The 6645-nt window shown below is 38.1% G+C and overlaps 1 pseudogene; it reads left to right on the forward strand.

Moving 5' to 3' along the window:
- Positions 1-5790: 5790 nt before the first annotated feature.
- LOC132280487 (small nucleolar RNA R71) lies at positions 5791-5889 on the forward strand (annotated as a pseudogene).
- Positions 5890-6645: the final 756 nt, after the last annotated feature.

A 6645-nucleotide genomic window follows, 5' to 3' on the forward strand; every position in this document is an offset into this window, starting at 1 on the left:
TGCTTTCTATCTTCTTTGAACTTACAACTGCATCGCTTTTGCTACTTTACATGGATTATAGTTTTTAGTTAAATAAATTGTAGTCATTTTCATTCATTTTGGATTCATATGATTCTTGCTGTGTATAGATGTTTTTGACATGTTTTTGCAACCAAGTTTGGGGGTATGCTCATGGAATTCATGAAGTGGCTTATTTTTGCATTGCCACTCAATTCCTCTTCAACTTGGTACTATTGTTCTTGTTGCGCTCTTCCTTTTTCATTATTTATCCTTGTCTTATCACATTGAGGACAATATGACATTTAAGTTTGGGGGTGCATTGCAATTGTTGTATTTTTGTGATAACATTTTTGCTTGCTTGCATGTCCATATCTTGATGCATGTAAGTTAGTAAAGTCATTTTGTTGGAAGCAATGATAGTGTAATCATGGAACTTATTTGAGATGGAAGCATATGTTTAAGACTTTATGTATAGAGGCAAATGATATTTTTGAAAATAAAGAAAAATTTGTAATGACCATGTTGATTCTTATCGGCTTGTATAACCGCTCCAATTAGATTTTCGTTGGATTTCAAACTCTTCTATGCTTCATATTGCACAGATGCACACCGAAAATCTAATTATGAGGTATGCACCCTAATTGACCTAAATCATGACTCAGCTGATTTGAGGTGATGACCCTAATGAATGGATATCTTTGGCATATTTTTCTTAAAAAAAAAAAAAAAAAAAAAAAAAAAAAGAAAAAAAGAAGAAGAAGAGAAAAGTAAGTAATGATAATGACTAGTTTGAGTTCGTAGCCTTTCCAACTCAAGTTATTAAGCCCTAGGAGTGTCTCTACACTTAACACCCTAAAGCCATCCGGTTTGGGAGTTATTGGCCTAAAACTTGCCACAAGGGTTGGTTAAAAAGCTTAATGGACTTAGATATTGCACGGTCATTTACAAAAAGATATAAATAAATAAATATGGTTCGTTGAAGTTCGTAGCCTTTCCAACTCGAGTTATTAAGCCATATGAGTGTCTCTACACTTAACACCCTCAAGCCATCCGGTTTGGGAGTTGTTGGCCTAACACTTGCTACATGGGTTGGTTAGAAAGCTTAAGGGGCTTTAGCATTGCACAACCATAGTACGTATCATTTTGAGCTATTGAATAAATTTTTAACAAGCAACAGAAGTTGTATTGTGAATAAAGTCATGCCTTAGAAACCCCATTTAGAAGGAAATTCAATGATTTGAAGGCTTGTGTTTTTGAGATTGGAGAAAGAGGGTAAAAGCCATATGTTGGGAATCCGTTTCACTTTCACTGAAGTTAGAGTTCAAATCTCTTTTAGAAATGACAATTGAAATGTTTATATAGGCTATGATGATTGATGCGTAAAAGTTGAAATATGTTTTACCATTTTTGTTTATCAAGGCTTCATATATGTAAGGTAGTCTGCTGAATGAGTCTGTCTACAATTTTCTGTTGTTCTAAGTTACATTTGAGCTTTGTAGGTAATTTCTCGCTTTACGATTGTTGCATGTTGTCAGCATTTCATATGTTGTCATTTTTGTTAGGTTCTATATTTTGGTTTTGCAATGGGACTAGCAAAATGTATGTTTAGGGGTGTGATAAGCGTCGAATATTGCATATTCAAGTGCACTTATTTGCATTAGTTAAGTCCATTAGTTGATAATAATGTATAGTTTATCTTTATTTGTTTGTTTTTGTTTATTTTCAGGTAGGTTCCCCCAAATGTAGCTAAATGAATGGTTTTGACAATCTTTTGAAGAATTAAAGTAAGCCGTTGCTGGGGACTGTTACTTGAGCCAAGCTCCTTGAGCCATCATGTGAATGGAGGTTGCAGCATTGTATTCAAATGACGACTGCATCACTTGACCAACCAAGGAGGCTAAAGAGAAGGCTGAGAGCTTTTAGAAATCAAGCCTCCGCGAGCGCCCGCCGCGCCACCGCGGGCGCCCGCCAATCATCACAGTAGCAGGCCCTCCTCCGCTGGGCCCCGCAGCTTTCGTAGGCCCCCGCCGCCCGATCCCGTGAGCGCCCGCTCCCGCGGGCGCCCGCCAAAACCCCCAGTACACCACCTCCGGATGTAAGCACCCGCGGGCACCCATTGATCTGCAGAGAGCAGCTTACCTGCTCCTTCTTTTGTGCTAATCCTTGTTCCTTCTGTATTTTGTGTGGTCCAAATGACCTCTAGGGTGGTTGGAGCTTGTGATGGAGTGGATAGAAGTAGGTTTTTTCCTAGATAAGAGGGGAGAGGCTTGTATTGATCCATATCTCACATTTGGCTAAGTTCCAGAGAGAGAAAGAGTGAGTTTGGAGGGTTTTGGGTGTTCTTGAGCTTAAGGTGCGAAAATGGAGAGGGATTCTTCATCAATCTCTTCATTTCTTGTTCTTATGGGTAACTAACTCCTTCTCTAGGGAGGTGATGAAGACCTCCCTTGTAAGCATGTTCTAGTTTTGATTCTATTTTGGGGTAATGATGTATAATTTTTGTTTTTCCATGATCTAGAGCACCTTACTTCTTGTAATGGAATTTAATGAATATAAATGATTATTTTGAGTTGATTATCTTATCTTAGATGGTTTCTTCTCTTAATCATATTGCTTGCACTTTCATAGTGACAATGGAAATGAGATCATGGAATGATTTTATTGGCATGAGGATGGAGAACCTTGATAGTCCATGGCTTGGGTTCCACCTTTGATGATCTATGCTTGATTCCTAGCCTTATGTGTATTCATTATTAAATTAATGGCTTGATAATCTTTGACTTAGTAAGCATGTTTAATGCTACACCTTAGTTTAGGTAGTTTAATCATGTGGACCTTTGATAAGTTATTCTTGCCCTTTTGATTTAATGAACTTTTTGAAGATATTATAGTAACCTAGTGTTGCTACATATCATGACCATCATATATGTTGTTTTTCCCCAAATTAGTTTTAATCTAGCATGTGAATAGGGTTGGAAGTGGATTCATTTCCCTAGTCTTCTCTCTTTATTATTCTGTCTCTTACTTCCTAGCACAATATTGTTTTATGCATTGTTCAATTCTTAAATTTTCGTGACAAACCAACAAACCTCTTTACACCCCTTTCATCATTCTAAAAGTGGTTCTAAGTACCTTAGTTTCCATAACCTTGCAGTCCCAGTGGTTTGATTTACTCGACCAATAACCCTATTTCACAATGATTTATGCTATTGCAAAGGTTGATGTATAATTATCATTCCGATCACAGATCGATCCAAGATGAAGTTGGATCGATCGAAAAACTAAAGATCGATCTAGGAACAAGTTCGAATGATGGGACAGAGAGCTGAAATATGCAAGTTTTCTTCGAACGATTAGATAGAGAGGTGATTGGATACAGGTGGATGTAGGTATAGAGTTCAATCAATCGAACCTCCTTAAAGATCGATCGAACTTATGCAAAATGCTTATTTCCAACATGAAAGTGCATGCAATCCTAATCACAGTTCCTAGAAATGTATATGAACCTAAAGCAAATATCTAGACTTCGCAAAAAATGAAATTTAAAATAGAAATGAGGGAGGAATATGGTTGTCACACCCTACGAAATGTACTAGTCTTTAACGTTTCTAGTAAGCGTTGGGCTCTTTTAGCCTGAGTCAAACATCTTGTAGTGCATCCCCTCTTTGATGGGGTGATAAGTGCTTTGAACTCCACCTAATAAATGGTTCCCTAAGGAACTTGTTGGATTAGGCTCAAAAGAAATTTTTGGTCCTTGGTCAAAATGATCTGTGGGCTTCCATGCCCTTTCAAAACAAGTTTTTGAAACTACTTTCTTGGAATTCAGGGTTGAAGATAAACTTTTTGAAATTTTGGTTCACACAATGACTCTATTCCTTCATATTTATGGTCATGATATTTCTTTACAGCATTCATTTCTTCATGTTTGTCAAATGAATTGGGAGTCGGATTGAAGATATTCAACTTCACCTTCATGTGGCCAAATGAGATCTTCATTATCCCCATCCTATAATTAATGTTGGCATTCGCGGTTACCAAGAAAGGACTGCCAAGGATAACGGGAATTTGGCTCTTAGGATTCAGGACAGGTTCCGTGTCAATGACAACAAAATCAACGGGGAAGAAGAATTTATCAATCTTAATCAATACGTCCTCAATGATACCCCTAGGCTTTTTGATGGATAGGTCGGCATGTTGCAAAACCATCAACGTCGGTTTCAAGTCTCCTAAGCCTAATTTGACATATACCGAGTATGGAAGAAGATTAACACTTGTTCCTAAGTCTAAAAGAGCCCGATTAATGATATGATCTCCAATGATGCATGAAGTGGTAGGTGAACCGGGGTCCTTAAACTTTGGAAGAGTGTTATGCTGAAAAATTGAGCTTACTTGCTCGGTTAAGGCCACCTTCCTAGGTGTTTAGCTTTTGTTCTTCCTCTTTGGGTGCATAAGTCTTTCGAAAACTTGGCATAAGCCGGAATTAGCTTGATTGCATCCAAAAGTGGAAGATTGACTTTCACTTGCCCAAACACATCCATAATTTCATTTGTTTTGGCCTTTTGCTTGTCACTTGAAATGGATCCTTTTAAGGCATCCGAAAGTGGAGCTCTTGGCTCAAAAACTTTTTCAGGAATTTTCTTTGAAATCTTTTCAACATAAGAAGTTTTGAAATCATTTTGCAAATTTTCCTTTTCAAAATCACTTTTCAAGATATTCTCATTTAAAAGATCATGCTTATGCATTGAAGGAGGAATAGGATATGAAATGGGACGGGTGTCAACTTGTGGTTGCATTGGTTCACTTTCTTCCTTGGACATGCCTACTTGGTTGTCCACAATCTTCCCACTTCTTAAGGTTGTCACCGCATTGACATGCTCTATTGTGTGACCTTCCGATGAAGAATGAGTCACCACAACACATTGTTGCTTTTGTAGGGCATTCAAAGGCATTTTCCCTTTCTCTCTAGCATTTAAAGTACTAGCTATTTTCCCTACTTGGGTTTCTAGCTTAGCAATGGATTGAGAATGAGAATGAAGCAATTAAGTGTTCGCCTCTAGAGTGCCTAAAGCGGTCAAAACTTTTTCTTCAAAAGCGGGACTCCTACCATTTCCTTAAGAATATAATGGTTGATTAGGAAAATGAGAATTAGAAAATTGATTTCCTTGTGATTGAAATGATGATCTAAAACATTGGGAACCTCAGCTTTGCATCAGAGGTGGAACATACTTCCCTTGGAAACCACCTTGGGAAGGGTTCTAGCCTTCACCTTGGTTTCTTCAAGAGAAATTCGGGTGATTCCTCCAACTAGGATTATAATGATTGCCATAAAGATTGTTCCCTTGATTAACAAAAGCTGCATTGACTTGTTCATGATGCTCACTTTGCACATGTCCATGGGGACAATTGGAAGTAGAATGTAAAACACTTGAACAAGTTATACATGTCTCATTGGATACATGATGGGAATGGTTGGGGATGGAAGATACTTGATTTGCCAAGTTTTGGTTGATCAAGAATTGATTAAACCTTTGAGATAAGGATTTCATCTTGGCGGCTATTTCGTTGGAATGGTCAACTTGATGAAAGCCAACACTCTTCCTTCCACTTGAATTCCTAACATTCTTAGAAGATAAAGTTTGATGCAAAGAATTTTCACTCATGCTCTCATAAAGACACCACACGTCATCCTTATGCCTATCAATGTAAGAGCCACTTATGGAAGCATCAACCATGCCCTTATAATTGTTCGACAAGCTCTCAAAGAAATATTAAACTAATTGCCATTTGGGCATGTCATGATGTGGATACTTTCTAAGCAATTCATTGAATCTTTCCCATGCCTCATGAAACGTTTCCCCATCCCCGTGTGAAAACTCTCAAATTGAGGTTCTTATGGCATTGGTTTTGGAAACCGGATAGTACTTCTTCAAGAACTCTTGTTGCATTTCTGCCCAAGAAGTTATTAAAAAATGCCTAAGATTGTTAAAACAATATTTTGCCTTGTCTTTAGGGGTGAATGGAAAAAGTTTAAGCCTTAAGACCTCTTTTGGCATGTCCGTGTATCTCACGATGGAACATACTTCAAGAAACTCATCCAAATGCTTGTAAGGTTCTTCACTAGGAAGTCCGTGATAGTTAGGAAACATTTGAATGGTTTGTGGTTTGATCTCATAGTGGTGTGCTCTAAGTGGTGGCAATTGAATGCATGTGGGTGCATTGTATTCATTAGGCACATAGTGATCTCTTAAAGTAAGGGGAGGATTAGCAATTGGAGGTGCAACATGGGTACCTTGATTGCCTTGAATGATGGGAGGTTGTGGAGCATAGATTGGTCTTGGCATTTCCAATGGAACTTGGCCTTGTTGTTGTGGTGGGTAAATGAATGGCCTCAGCATGCCAAATGGTACTTGCATGTTATCATGATGCACAATGGGGTGGAGGATACGTTGTTGGTCTATGTGACCAAGGTCCTCTACATAGTCCTCATTATGTCCTTCCATTGATGAAATGGATTGACTAGAACTTCCTCTTCCCCTAGGGTTTCAAACAACGGATTCAAGATGAAAATTAAGAGGGACAAGAGTAGGTTTCAATGATCTACGACGATGCATGCACAATAAAACACAACAAGCAACAAGTAATGAG

This window comes from Cornus florida, unplaced genomic scaffold, assembly GCF_030987335.1.
Source record: "Cornus florida cultivar Cherokee Brave unplaced genomic scaffold, ASM3098733v1 CherokeeBrave_3.0.0_Hap2_Chr10, whole genome shotgun sequence".
Taxonomy (NCBI): domain Eukaryota; kingdom Viridiplantae; phylum Streptophyta; class Magnoliopsida; order Cornales; family Cornaceae; genus Cornus; species Cornus florida.